The sequence below is a fragment of the Ascaphus truei genome, chromosome 15, assembly GCF_040206685.1.
Source record: "Ascaphus truei isolate aAscTru1 chromosome 15, aAscTru1.hap1, whole genome shotgun sequence".
Classification (NCBI taxonomy): Eukaryota; Metazoa; Chordata; class Amphibia; order Anura; family Ascaphidae; genus Ascaphus; species Ascaphus truei.
Window position 1 is genome coordinate 24880604 of NC_134497.1, and position 15868 is coordinate 24896471.

The window sequence follows — 15868 nt, forward strand, 5'->3', positions numbered from 1 at the left end:
AAATGATCAATAACCACAGAATGATGGTAAACAGCATGAGCACTTCTAACCCACAGTTGCCATGCTGCGACGGGATAAAACACTATATACAGTATATATAGCTGTTATAATTATAACACATAGGGAGGTGAGTGGGGCAGTCAACATCCCCTAACCGCAGGTAATTTCCCTATCTGCTTCTGCTCCGTCTCTATATACCACACCTTTCATTTTCCCGCCCAAACTCCCTAGCCACGCCCTCTGGCCTGTTCAATCACAGCACTCTGCTCACCACCTACTCCTCAGCCAATCACCTGACACCTATTCCACATCTATCTTGTAACACAAAGCTCACTTTCCCGCCAAAACGGAACTAGCCCAAACAAAACCCAGAGGTGAGCGAGGGGTTTCCAGTCCCGTGCTCCCCCACAGTCCTGTGCCCCCCCACCATTATGAAGGCCGTCACACCCCTCTTACCCTAAAACCACACACCTTAATCCCTTACCCTAAAAAACCCCCACCCCAAGCACTTACCCTAAAACCCCTGTCACGGTAGCTTCAGGGTTATAATACACATCATATAATCTGGGTTGAATTGAATGAGACTGTGAAATAATAAAGAGATTTTATTCCTTACAGTTCAGGTGGACACACAGTATTGAGCAAATAAACAGAATATAACACTTACTTGGGTAGGGGACAGATGAAATAGCCCAGGACACAGGCTAGCAGTTCATCAGGCAACAGGAACAATTCAAGTAGAATAACAAAGACACTGGGCATAGAGCTTACAATCACTTATATGGGCTTTAGTCTCTATCCCTTAACATTGGGCCTCAGGCATTGGATAACAATTGCAAAGAGAGATACTCGGGCGCTACCCAAACTGAAATGTATGGGAGACATACAACTGAATGAGGCTTAGATATAATAAAATATATTTATTCCTTAAAAAAGGTGAACACAGCAATATAGTACAATTAACAGACAAGAAGGTAATACTTGGGGAATGGAGAAGTATCAGCTAGCAATTCTCCAGCAATCCGGTGACATTCCAGGTGGAATCAGAAGCACAACTAAAAACTGTAGGGTTGACACAGTTTATATACCTGTGTAACCCTATTCTTAACATTGAATACAGACTATTGGTGAACAATTATCTGTATCCAATCGCTAATGTGGAGACAGATTAACCCATGCCCCCCAGCTAGTTAGCCCACTTGTACTGGGACTCTGAGGGTCTTATTTCTGTAGCCCCATAATTAAAATCAGGGGCGACGAACAGTCTACCAAATGAAGTATCTGCATTATTTGTAGGTGTAGACATAACACTTACAAACCACTCCAGTTTGATGATTCTCCGCCCTCAGGTAACAATTAGAGTGGCAGAGTCTGTTGATTAGTACTTGGTTCCTAGTGTAAAAATCAGGGCAGTTAACTTTTGATCACAGTGCTTGTGCTCAATCATCCGGCTGCCCTTCATGACCTATTAGCATAGCAGATGGAGTCTGCATTTTCAGAGCAGATCCAAAATACCATACATATACACTTTAATATCTACACATATTAATAAGTTCCATTCTGGTGGGCTCAGTGGGTCGAAATTTGCCAGTTTTTAATGCCTACAGTGACTCCACATATTGGCCAAATATCAACTCTCTGCGACCTCCAGAACTGGAGATACAGAAATGCACTTTAAAACATTAAAATACAGGATTATAATGAAACATGGGAACAGGGGAACATACAGTTTCCTGACAAGGTGTAAGCCACATTCCTGGACCGCAGTCCAGTTAACCCCTTGCCTTCCTGGTGAGGTCAGGGGGTGGCCATATGGGGTGCAACCCCTTTAATACTGGGCCAACCCCCCTCTCCCTCTACAGTTTGCACATGCACACATCCTCCCAGTCAGAGTCCCATTTCCAGAGCCCCACACTAAAAAGTTGGCGTCTCAAAGTCTGCCATCTGGGAATGTGGACCGGGGAACTCTGACCAGAGGTGTGAAGTATGGTACTTAACGTAAACAGCCATGTCCTGCTCTTTCTCCGCCCTGTGTACTCAATCTGGGGGAGTGAGCCTTTGTTCGGAGCTTGCTCCTCAGACAGGCAGGCGCCCTCTAGCCATTAGCATACCTTTTGGGCCAGTAACTTTCGCGGGCTTTACAGTAGGCAGAGAAATACAGTAAGCATATAACAATTTTTACATATAAAAATATTCCGTTCGGTTAATCTGAGAGGGCCGAAAATTGCCATGCCTTCATGCCGGAGGTGTGACCATCTGGTGGCCAAATTTCAGCCTTCCAGCTATCACCGAACCGGAGATAGCAATATTGGTTTTAGAACCTCATGTTACACAAACCACATTTCTCCGCCATTGGAGTCAATGGCGGCAACCACACTTTATACAGTTAATCATACTCCGTTAGGTTAGCCTGAGAGGGCTTGGAATGGCCATGCAACCATGCCGGAGGTGTGACTACCGGGTGGCCAAATCTCAGTCCTCTAGCCCTCACCGGAGATAATGATTTCAGGTTTTACAATATTTAAAACCGGCAACATATTTTCCCTCATGGCGGCGAACGTAACTTATACACTTAAACTCCCTCCGTTCGGTTAATCCGAGAGGGCTGAAAATTGCCATGCAATCATGCCGGAGGGGTGACTGCATAGTGGTCAAATTCCAGCTCTCTACGCCCCACCAAACCGGAGATAGTAACATTGGTTTTAATCATTTTTGAAGCCCACATCATTTTTCCGCCGTTGCAGCAGCCCTTTAAACTTTGCATAGAACCACGTGAGCTCTGTGGCGATTGCCGGTACTCCTGGCAAATGGTGGCCCCACGGGCGGGGAAGGGGAACAAAGGGTCAGCAACACTAGAGCACGGTTAACCCTTGCCCTCCCGACCTGATCCCCGTGTATCTGTTTGAAGTAACCATGTAGAAGGGCGGGAACATACAAAACAAGGGGAAACACATATTGTGCTGAAGCAGGAGAATGCATACAGATCATCACACAGTTACATTAACCCCTCGTCTCCTGCACGATGGTAGGGGTTGCAAGCTGGGGGGTAACCCTATTATTACCGGGCTAGCAACCCCATCGTTACAACCCCCTACCCAATACAGTAATAAAACTTACATTAGAAGCGGCTGGTGGTGGAGTGTTGTCTGCGGCCAAATGCCGACGGCAAATTGGTCGCAGCGAAACAATTCCAATTCACAGCTATGTGAGGCTACAGACCTTTTCTGCATAATGGGAAACGCACATTTTATTACAATGGAAACATAAAACATTAAGAACAACATTATTCTAAAAATAAAACTACATTAACAATTATACAAACAACCTGCATTTAAAATGTTATAACTTTTTATCCTTTTATGCAATCTAAACTAAAGTTACTTTTCATTGTGATTTAGCGTAACACATATACACATGTGCAATTATATATGAGCGTCTTAGTTGCTGGTTATCCCTAAACATGCCTGGCTTTAGAGATTGGTCTCTCTTCTGTGTGTCCTCTTGTGTCTGATCAGGTGGGATAACTGACTAAATCCCTTCCCACATTCCCCACATACATGCAGTCTCTCCCCTGTGTGTCCTTTTGTGTTTGTTCAGGTTGAATAACTGTCCAAATCCCTTCCCACATTCCCCACATACATAAGGTCTCTTCCCTGTGTTTGTCCTCGTGTGTGTGTTCAGGTGGGATAACTCACTAAATCCATTTCCACATTCCCCAAATACATACGTTTTTTCCCCAGTGTGTGTCCTCTTGTGTCTCCTCAGGTTGGATAACACACTGAATCCATTCCCACATTCCCCACATACATGCGGTCTTTCCCCTGTGTGTATCCTCGTGTGTGTGTCCAGGCTGGATAACCGAATAAATCCCTTCCCACATTCCCCACAGACATGCGGTCTCTCCCCTGTGTGTCCTCTTGTGTTTGGTCAGGTGGGATAAGTCACTAAATCCCTTCCTACATTCCCAACATACATGCGGTCTCTCCCCTGTGTGTCCTCTTGTGTCTCTTAAGGTTGGTTAACACACTGAATCCCTTCCCACATTCCCCACATACATGTGGTCTCTCCCCTGTGTGTCTCCTCTTGTGTGTGTCCAGGCTGGATGACCGAATAAATCCCTTCCCACATTCCCCACATACATGCGGTCTCTCCCCTGTGTGTGTCCTCTTGTGTGTGTCCAGGCAGGATGACCGAATAAATCCCTTCCCACATTCCCCACATACATGTGGTCTCTCCCCTGTGTGTGTCCTCTTGTGTGTGTTCAGGCTGGATAATTCACTGAATCCCTTCCCACATTCCCCACATACATGCGGTCTCTCCAGTGTGTGTGTCCTTATGTGTGTGTTCAGGTGGGATAAGTCACTAACTCCCTTCCCACATTCCACATATACATGCGGTCTCTCCCCTGTGTGTGTCCTATTGTTCTCCTCAGGCTGGTTAAGTCACTAAATCCCTTCCCACATTTCCCACATACATGCGGTCTCTCCCCAGTGTGTGTCTTCTTGTGTGTGTTCAGATGGGATAAGTCACTAAATCCCTTCCCACATTCTCCACATACATGCGGTCTCTCCCCTGTGTGTGTCCTCTTGTGTGTGTTCAGATGGGATAAGTCACTAAATCCCTTCCCACATTCCCCACATACATGCTGTTTCTCCCCTGTGTGTATCCTCTTGTGTCTCCTCAGGCTGGATAAGTTACTAAATCCCTTCCCACATTCCCCACATACATACGGTCTCTCCCCTGTGGGTGTCCTCTTGCGTCTCCTCAGGCTGGTTACATCACTAAATCCCTTCCCACATTCTCCACATACATGCCGTCCCTCCCTGGTCTGTGTTCTCTTCTGTAGGTTCTGGTCTCATGACCAAGTCAGACTTTTCCCACGTTCTCTAAGATCTTTTCCTGTGGCAGCAGCTAATATATATCTTTTGGAATGAGAAGCAGTTACATTGTTTATTAATTGCCTTGACTGGCTGAAAGATGCATTTTCTGTCATATTTATTGGAATGTTGCAAGATTGTTCTGTCCTCATCTTTTCCATATTCTCATTTGGGTGTTTGAACTTCAGATGTTTGAGGAGGTAATCCTGACTGCTAAAAGCAACCTTGCAGTGTTGGCATGGGTGGATTATTGGTGCTTGTCTTTGTACTAGACAAGACAAAAAAGTCAGTTACACAAACTGTATTACAAAAGGCCATGCAGGAGAGGTAAGTTGGGATATCACAGAAAGTTCCGGATGAAAGTAAACTGTAGATGTACATTGTAAAAATGAAGGTTTAGCACAACATGTGCACCATTAGGGCCGGGAGAGTAGATGTAGTGGATCGTACATTTAAAGTGGGTCAGAATATATAACGATTTAAAAGGAAATCCCACTAACTGCAAAACACCAATTAAAGTGGCAGAAATCTTTTCAAATCCTTTGATAGATAGTAAGTCGATAGTTTCAGTTGTGAAGGTATAATTAAAAAATGTTAGTACAATGAATAGATTGTGTCTCATTAGAAGCTCACATATCAGTCACCGGGTGTTCCCATTACCGCACCATGTCCAGGTCTAATAGTTAATAGGATGACCAAACTTTCTGCTAAATCAGGAACCAAATGCACAATAATTGTATTTGAACATATATACAATGGTGGTGGGGACAATGCAAACACAAAAACGATGCAAAATCATGGAATCTGATTCCAAAAAAAGGAATGTAATTCCCTCCCTTTAAGGTGACATCCCAGCACCCAAACAGCACCCAAAAAAGGGCATTCATCACATGGTACATCCAACAACTCCCTTCATTACCTAATCGGTTAGCCACTGAGGGGGGAGTTATTATTGTATTTTAATATTGTTGATGTATTTATTACTGGGTTACCATTTATTGCCAATGTGGATATCTGGGCCCCCCATTGAGAGGGCCTAGTTATCCACAGTGATAACCACTGGTTTCACGTGAAAATGTATTTTGAATGTTCTTTTTTGTTTTGTTTTAAACGTGTATATATTTTGTGTTAATATTTAAAACAACATTTGTCTAATAGGGATATTGGGCATTAGTATAGAAGGTAGGGGATGTGGGTGATGACGGTAGTTGCCCCAGGGAGGTTAGTTAGGCTTCCCGTGGGGGGAAGTGGTTGTGAGAGGTCAACCCCTTAGCGACTAGAATGCCAATGCTTTACTGGCCACTAACGGGATCAACAGGGTAAGGTATTTTTTTTTTAAATAAACTATGAACCCCTTTGGTGCCTGTGTTATACCTTGGTAACCACAGGCATGAAATGGGTTAGTTATTTTGATCATAGGTTTCTGTAATAATAGACATTACAGAAGCCTATGATAGAAATATTAACCCAATGCAGTATGTAACACATTAACGGTTGCGTTAATTCCCACATTGCGATATTGGCCCAAATATCGCACCCAGTAAATTATTACCACAATCTTGATATATACCACCTTAAAATTGCGATAATAACACCCTTTATTTTATTATTTCCCCGGGTGCGATATTAACTCCACTTTAACAGAATTTTATATATGAGTCGTAGTGTTTTGTTTATGCCTGTGGGACAAACCAAAAACTAACCATGCTATACTAGCCACTAAGGTGGCAAAGGGGGGTAGGAAGTGTAGTGTAATGTTTATATTATCCCCTGTGTGGTCAGCTAGTCATGGAAACCGATTACTAGTTTACCCGTGGACTACTAAGGGGTTAATATGTAATGTATTTTAACAACTATTTTATCATCTATTCCATGTTGGTTTAGCTTATATTGCTTATGCATATAATGGGCAGTACTGTATATTGGTCATTATATGCATAGGAAAGACAGGGTTAACGCCAGCCTTGAGTATGTGATAAACTATTTGCGGTATTTTTGCTGTTCCTCCTGTTCCGATAAATATCGGAACTTGATGTCTTGCAGTTTTTACTTGAAAATTAGGTATTATGCCTGTTTTGTATCGGATCTGATGCTTTTAACGGGTCCGATAAAAAGCGCTTTATATTTGGCGCTGCAACGCTAATTCATTGCATAATAATAAGGCACTTTTTATGGGCGGTAATATGACACTTTTGGTTACCGCAGCTTTATTTATCTGGCTCTTTGACTGAAAACAGGTTTAGTGAAATTAAGATCTAGTTGACCCGTAATGGTGTATGCAGATCTATCAATATTTGCAATTTAACATCAGTAATAAGCAGTGCTCGACAAACCCGGTCACCAACTCGCCAGCTGCGATCGGATATTGGCTCGTGGCCAGTAACTTTTCCCCTGCTCTGCAAAAAAAAACCCCTGCTCGAAAAAAAAAAAAAAATCCCCTGCTCGAAAAAAAATAAAATCCTTTTAGCTGATAGCTGATTGGCTGTGACGCGGGCTGGAGTTGCCAGGACTTCAAACCGCCCTTCCTTCTCTGCACGGGTAAGTAATGATGGGAGGGAGGGGGTGTGTCTGCATGTGTCTGCTGCTGCTGCTGCTGCTGCTGCTGCTCCTCCTCCTCTATATATCCTTCTGTATAATTGTGTCAGCTCCTGTAACTTACAAGACCTGCACTGATCCGGTCATGGAGGATTTTGAACAGATGCTCAAGGTGGGGGGAATTTAATGCACTTTAAAATATTTATATACTGTATACACTGATACATCCTGTCCCCGGTCCCTGGCTCTCCCGCTGTCCGTGCGGGTCAGGAGATACCCCCCACCTCCAGCGCTCTCCCGCTGTGCGCGTGTTTATCACTTGTGTTTATCACTTTAATTATTTTCTCTTTCATGCTGTATTAAGGCAGCTTCTCTCGAAATCTCTGCATTTCAAGATATTGATAATCTGTTCTTTTTTTGCGCAGATCTTCTCTGAGTTGTTGATCCAAATCAGTGTCTGCCTCATTTCTTCCATGAGCACTCTCCCGCTGTGCGCGCGGGTCGGGAGATAGTAGCCGGGTGTTTCTCCCCCCCCCCCCTCTCTCCCCTCCAGCGCTCCTGAGATACTGTGAGGTACTGAGAGAGAGTCTGTGTGTATGTGTATGTGAGAGAGAGATTGAGAGAGAGAGAGAGAGAGAGAGAGAGAGAGCGAGAGAGAGCGAGAGAGAGAGAGTGTGTGTGTGTGTGTGTGTGTGTGTGTATGGGAGAGAGAGATTGAGAGTGTGTGTGTGTGTGTGTGTGTGTGTATATATGGGGGAGAGAGATTGAGAGTGTGTGTGTATATATGGGGGAGAGAGATTGAGAGAGTGTGTGTGTGTATATATGGGGGAGAGAGATTGAGAGAGTGTTTGTGTGTATGTGTATGGGGGAGAGTGTGTGTGTGTGTGTGTGTGTGTGTGTGTGTATGGGGGAGAGAGATTGAGAGTGTGTGTGTGTATGTATGGGGGAGAGAGAACGTGTGTGTGCAGGACACCAGAGGTAACACCCCCACCCAGTCAGTAATCCCACCCCCACTCAGTCACCCCACCCCCCACCGTCAGTAATACCACCCCCCACCCAGACACCCAGTCAGTAATCCCACTCCCACCTAGTCAGTAATCCCACCCCCCACCCATTCAGTAATCCCACCCCCCACCCAGTCACCAATTGAGGTATAATAACTAGCGACTTTACTAACATGCAATACAACACATCACATTCATAATAACCGGTGTCCCTCTCTAGAGGAGACACTTACTGCGTCACGCAGGACACCTTCCCAACACTAGGTGATCCCACCCAGTGTCCTGAGAACCCCACCCTTCTGTCCCCACTCTTGGATAGAGAACGTGGGTGACTGCGCAGTCACAGTTACGCTAAGGGCCCGGTGGTGCACTTAGGACTGTAGGTACCTGCCGAGCACTCCGGTGCTCGGGTCAGCAATACTTCACAAAGGGTCAGACGTGTGATGAATCCGTCTGATCCTCCAACCGAACTCCTGGCACACGCGCAGACCGCCAGGGGCGATCCTATTCTGATGAAAGTCTCTGTGGACCCCAACGTGGGTCCGAACCGCTTCACAGGAACCGCAGCATCCGCTGAGTCCCTAACTAACACTTGGCACTAACGTGACAGGAACCCTAACCTAGGGCCTGTCCCTGTAGTACCACAAACTGGGGGTGAGAACCTCTCTGGGATCTAAGGGGTTAACAGTCTGCTCCGCTCCCCTAATTCTTCCCAGTCCTGACTACCACTAACGACTAACTAATGGGGCAGCTACTCGCACCATCTACTGAGTGCATGCAGCAACCGTACTGCACAAACCCTTTGCCTTCTTATCAGACTCCACAGCACTGACAGCCGTGATTCTGACAAGACAGCACAATACCCCTCACTAAGGGCAGCGTCCCTATCTTGGGCCGTCCCTAGCAATTACCCACTACCTCTGGTGGGGAGTTGGGGCCTACCTGGAATGTGGGGGATCTTACACGGTGCAGGAGCTTCTCTCGCTCCCTGCACCCTTCCTTCCCCCTCTGCTTCCCTGCTCCAACTGCCAACCCTGAGTGACAGGATCCCTTAACCTAGGGCAGTCCCTTGGCAACACTCACTATATGGGGGTACCTCAAAGCTATCTCGGGTCCAGGGGGTGCTAGCCTAGTACAGGGAGTCCCTGACTCCTGTACCCTACCTCCTTCCCTTGTCTGCTCCTCGCTCTGACTGCTAACGCAGCTGCAAGCCCGCGAAATGTATCCTTTTCCTCTCCTGGCAGGCCTGCAGCCCTATTGGCTCCTATGAGGCACCTGGTGCCTCCCTCGCTAAGCCCTATGGGAATTGTAGTCCCGGGGCACCTGTACTTGCATTGGGGCCACGTGCGCGCCTTCCCTGTGCTTACACTAACCCCTAATGGCCGCCGCAACATCTCCCTACCTGTCCCTACTCTCGCGCGGCTCCTTCCTGCCCTCGCGCGATCTTCTGCGCATGCGCGATTATCTCGGCCGCCAGGGGCTTACCGCGCATGCGCGAACCGGTGCAACATGGCGGCGCCCTACGCGAGAGCCGCCGGAGATCTCCTGCACTCCGGTGCGCTCCCTCCTCAGCCCCCACCCTCCGGAATGGCCGTCGGGTCTGCCGCTGGCCTCCGGCTCCACCCGACATCGGTCCTGGCCACGGAGGCTCCATGGGAGGTCGAAGGGGGCAAAGGGTGACCGGGCTACATAAAGGAAGAGCTGAAAAAGTTGTTAATAATGTGACTTGTCTTTTCTTTCTTCTCTACAGTGTTTGAGGTGAACAGAAGTCAATGGAGAGCAATGTATATACGATGGCTCACTTGTATGTACCCACATTTTGAAAGGAATGGGAGCCACAGGCAACACACCAGTGACTACTTTCTTATTACATAAAAACAAAAGGAACACTGTTGTAATTAAAAAGACCCCAACAAGATGACACAAGTGACACAAATGTGAGTTTTCTTCCGGTGGAACTATACAGAAAGTGGGGTTGATGTAACAAGGTGTTGTAGCAGGAATGTGTTCCATTAGCAACCTGAGCTTATAACAGGCCCTTGACTGATTTGGAAACTGGACTATAGAAAAAAGCCTTGAGCCACAGTCTAATGAGATACCAATGTCGGTTTGGGCTCCAAGTGATATTCCCCCGAGTCATGGCCACGCCGCAGCACATCCCATCGCTATACATAGACCATAGATCTTACCCCTGCACGCGCCGACAGGCAATCAGATGCGCGTGCAGCAGTGACCACAGGGGCCATAGCCTAAGGCTACATACGGGCAGCAATGGTGCTGTACAAGGCTGTGAGAAGAAAGCAGGGAGGGGAGAGGTGCAAAGAGCTGTTGTGATCACATGCTCATTGCCATTTACTTGAGTGGCTGTTAAAGTGCAATTGAGGCTATTGCACTTTAGTGAATCTAGTGTTTGGTAAACAGGAGGCGGCAAAATGGATAATTAAAAATAACCACCTGCAGATCAGTACCTGGGAGGCAAATAAAGGGTGTGGGAGGAAGGGGGATACAGAACACAAACAGCAGTAGAAACACAGTAAGAGAAACCATGTGGGACTGGTAACTCTTCTCTTGAGGGGGTACAGGGGAAATAATTTGACAAGCTGTTTGGGGGATAAATAAAATGAATATTTCTGTTTCATCTGTAGTTTCAGGAGGTTTTGCATGCATTTGGAAAGATAATAAGTGATGGTAATGGTCACAGAGAATATAGATTTGACATTAGCTGCCCAGTAAACTAGGTAAAGTAGTGTAGGTGACAGCAACCAAAGTTATCCATAATGTCAACAGCTGCCTCTGGTTAAATAAGGCTTTGAAAAGTGTGGAAAGACGTGTGTGGGGTGAGAGGAAAAGGAGCGCTTAGGATAGCTAGCAAGGAGAAAAGGCTGATTGTACAAACTCTTATGGGTTTGTAATCTCAGGATTTATTTAAACTGAAGCAGAGTAGGAAAATGGTATTTAAAGGGGCAGCCCTTCCTAGGAAGAACGTGAACCAACAACAAAGGCATATTTAATAGGTTCAATATAGCAAATTGGCAAGTTAAAAAACCTGTTTAACAAACAAGAAAACATAACTCTTCCATAGAAAACAAAGTTATTATAATGTCCTTATTAGTCAAACACAAAAGTTCCTGGAGAAATATAGAACAGTATTTCTTTCAGAATACACAAATAAACCAGTTATTTTAACCCTTTGAGTGACAGAGGGGTCACGTGATCGCTCCCTCACTGATGACAGAACGGATGGGGAGACCCCCTCCCTTCTATCCCACGTAGTGATAGATCCGTCCTGCCCTGCACAGGAGCACAGAATGTCATCTCCCCTAGGAAAACCAGCAGGATTACTATGACGTAGCTATTACATCATGGGGCTAGACTCTGTGACATAGCACCTACATCAAAAAAGGCACCCAAATGGTTAAATGGTGATTTTATCCTTTTCAAGGAAGTCATGTACTCCAAGTGATTTCATGTTTTCCCGCCGCTAGGTTGGATTTAAAGCAGCAGTTAAAGTTGCTTTAATAAATAAAATATATGTTCCCCTTCGATATGCGCATCAATGCAATCCCAACACTGACAAGTGATTAGCTAAGTTGCCGATCGATCCGTTCTCCTGTGATCAATTCCTCGAAGATTCAGCTCGAGGTGTCACTAAATCACTGTGTGATTCAGTCAGTGGAACACATATTTATATTCATATACGTTCCACTGACGTGTGCTCGCTCCCGAGCCCTGGTCCTGTCTCATGGGCTTCTCCAGCAGCAGAATCTCCCTGTCGAAGTAAGTATTGTGACTTGAACTAAATGTCACAAAACGCGTAGGATGGAGCTATCCCTGTCCGTGAGCGGAGGCACCAGGAGTTCGGTGGCTTGTAGTGACGTCATCAGGAGAGACAGTGTGAGGAGTCGCGGCCACGAACGGAGCGCTGTACAACACTGATCCCAGCTGCCAGACACCACTCAGGAGCCTCAGGACGCGGACAGTAGTTTGTGTCGTGCAACACGTGCAGACACACTGAGTGTGGTTTATATATATATATATATATATATATATATATATATATATATATATATATATATATATTTTGTGTGTGTAATAATAAATAAAGTATAAGATTTTAGCAGCGCCTAAAAAAATAAAGCATACAGAATTAAATAACAAAGTGGTGCACGGGAACAAGGAGGGACCCTGATTCTCTCCCATGTTACACAATAGAACAAGAAATTTGTTCTCAGCACTCGAAATAATGATAGAAATGAATAATGTCAAAAATAATAGTTTTTACTGGTATAGAAGAATAATAAACAGCAGCATATATTCGTGTTATACAAATGACTGCTGAGGACAAAATAGTAGATCAAATATCAATGATAGTACAGACTATCAAATAATTACAGTATTCTAATCAACTCTTAACCTGTCTCATGAACTAATAGGGCACTTTATACCTTAATGAAACACAGTCAAAACGAAATAAACCAGCTAAGTGATAATATGATAGTAGCCTAGAGAACCACTGGACTATAATGAATAGCAATATAATGCAACACGTAATCTCTAATTATCAAACCAGAGAGAGAAGCTGCCAGCTGTGAATTCCAACTACAAGACGCCCAAATCAGGCTGACCGTTCTGTTCTGACTGACAGATTAAATCTGTCAGTGGTGATATTGGATACCGAGGCTTGAGCCTCATTACTCCAAGTTCTCTTGATGAGTGTATTGTCGCACTCTTTAGGAAGCTTCTTGATCTGTGTTACTTGCCACAGTTGAGTTGGTTTCACAGGGTCAGCGCTGTGATGGGTCGTGGGTAGCGGTCAAATAAGTTTGCAGAGATCGCAGCAAGCTTCTTGATCAGCGGGTTTGAGTTCTGGTCCAGTTCCTTGTACAATTTCTTGTTGAGCTTCTTTAGATGTTCATCTAACATCTCGATGTAACCCCAATCAGGCATTCAAAAGTATGGAGTTAAATGTCCTATAGTGAGTGACGTCATTAGGGGCGGGATCCTGATGTCTCTATCCGGGTTGGTTGTCTCCACTTCCTCTGATTAGCCTAATGCCTTACATCAGGTGTGTGGTGTGACGTCATTGGGGGCTGGATCATGTTCACAGTCTGTGATCCTCCAGCGTTGGTGCTGCTGCAATTAGCATATTGCAGGAGAATTTGAGCGTGACGTCAGACGGGGCGGGTTCTCTGAAGCCAAAGTCCTTCGTGTAGTAAAACAACACACTGGAGGCCACACAGATGCTGATAGGCTGATGTCATCATTTACTGGCAACCAATAGAATACCGTACCCATGTAAACAGCTACTGAGTGGTGTTCATGATCTTTAAGCACTTATTCACGGCAGTGGAGCAGGTCCTCAACAGTAATCCCCCATAGGCACGTGTTGGAAAAAGAAAAAAGAGGAGTTATATCAACCTCAATAAAGCATTTTGTCATTATGATAGCTAATGGAATCTGTCTTATATCAGGAGGCAAAACCACCCATATGAAGGGGGAATGTATTTCAAGCCATAGAAGATTGTACTGCTATATGCAGAGAGCAAATAAATATATATCAAATATCTATAACCTAATGTAATTCATATGTCTGCAACAGCAAAGGCACCTCTCATATGTTGTCAGTTCAATAGGACAAAAACAAAAGTTAGTATGGGGAGCATGCCTTCACACATGGTAGTCTGGTCTCATGACATAGGAATTATATGGAAGTGGAGGGATAGAGCAATCTCAGTGTCAGTCAGTGTCTTTACTCACTGAGCCACTCCTTCCTTTGATCACTAATGCTAAGTGACATTTTGTTTCATTTCAGAGCTCCTCTCATCATATTATTAGATTTGTTTAATGTTGTTACTATATATATATATATATATATACACTACCGACACACTTTATTAAAGTGTGGCCGGTTCCGCAAGCCGGGAGATTTCCCGGCTTGCTAGTGGCCGCCCCTCGGCGTGCCGCGCGTCATAGACGCGCGGTCACGCGTCTTCGGGAGCCTGCGCCCCCTGCACGCGCGTCCAGGGCTCCCCGAGGGAGCCCTGGTGTCCCGCGATGTGCGGGACGGCGGCAGGGGGTTCCGGGGGACCCGGCGGACCCGGCAGCGGTAGGGAGAGCGCCCCGATCGGAGGGCGCTCTTCCGCTGCTTCGGCGCGCGCCCGTCACACTCGGGCGCGCGCCAGGCTACTGCTGCGGCCAAGAACGGGCAAATGCTCGAATAAACTTGGCCGCAGCAGTATATATATATATATATATATATATATATGCAAATATAACTGTATGCTCATCTGCATGTCTTAGGCAGGTCTGCAACCCCGCCTTTCCCCATTATCACCCAGCATACAGCACTTCCACTGCAGCAAGGGATTCTGGGAAATGACATGCAAATGAGCACACAGTGTCACTTTTTGCCTCAATAACCATTTTTAACATGGTTCCCAATAGGCTTAAGCTTGCTGCATGGTCACAGCTTTGAGCACAGCCAGGGTTAAGGTGCATAACCAGAAAACCACCCACAGACAGCTGTTTCGACCTTGATGGGTCTCATCAGTGTGGGGTTGATTTTACTGGGAATGCAAGAGAGGCTATGGGATAGGCTAGACCATAATACTGAGTTAAGTTATGGTGAGTAAAAAAAGTGACAAAAACCCTCCACAGGAAAGCAAATTTTTTGCTTTCCTGTGGAGGGTTTTTGCCACTTTTTTTACTCACCATAACTTAACTCAGTATTATGGTTTATATATATATATATATATATATATATATATATATATATATATATATATATATATATATATATATATATATATATATATATATATATATATATATATATATATATATATAAATAAATATATATATAATCAAAAAATAAATAGATGATACCGTTCTGTGACTAACGAAATGCTTTTATTTGTGCGAGCTTTCGAGATACACTGATCTCTTCTTCCGGCGGAAGCATAAAAGCATTTCGTTAACCACAGAACGGTATCATCTATTTATTTTTTGATTATGGAAGCTCGGCTAACACGGTACTGATACCTCTACATGTATATATATATATATAATTAAAATGTTTACTTTAAATACTGTATTTTTAGCTACCTAATGTGTTAACTTTCCCATGTGAATGGTTAGGTGGGAGGTCTCTCATAGTTCTCCTAATAAGGTCTGCCTTAGTTCCAGTATGCATCCAGGTGTGTGCATTGCCGACTGGAGATGCGATTGGAGCTATGCGATTCCCCTCGCAGCCAATCAGATGCGATCATAGGGTATAATTACTCTGCTGTTTTAATTCCAAATAATCCCTGAAGAAGTGCTATGAAACGCGTAGGATTATCCTTTTACGTTTGATCCCCTACTGTGCAAGGGTGCCTCTAGGCAATATTCATTTTCCTAAGCATAGCGGGTTTCCAAGCACTATCGAGTGATGACGAATCAGCTGACGTCAGT

General features: G+C 44.9%; 2 protein-coding genes across 3 annotated transcripts in view; both read right to left on the reverse strand.

Annotated features, from left to right (window-relative positions):
* The window catches only part of LOC142466363 (uncharacterized), a 790214-nt gene that overhangs the window by 746462 nt on the left and 27884 nt on the right, over window positions 1–15868 (reverse strand). The window lies entirely within an intron of this gene.
* LOC142466692 (uncharacterized) overlaps window positions 1–15868 on the reverse strand; it is a 308558-nt gene that overhangs the window by 264782 nt on the left and 27908 nt on the right. The gene's annotated exons all lie outside the window — the stretch shown is intronic.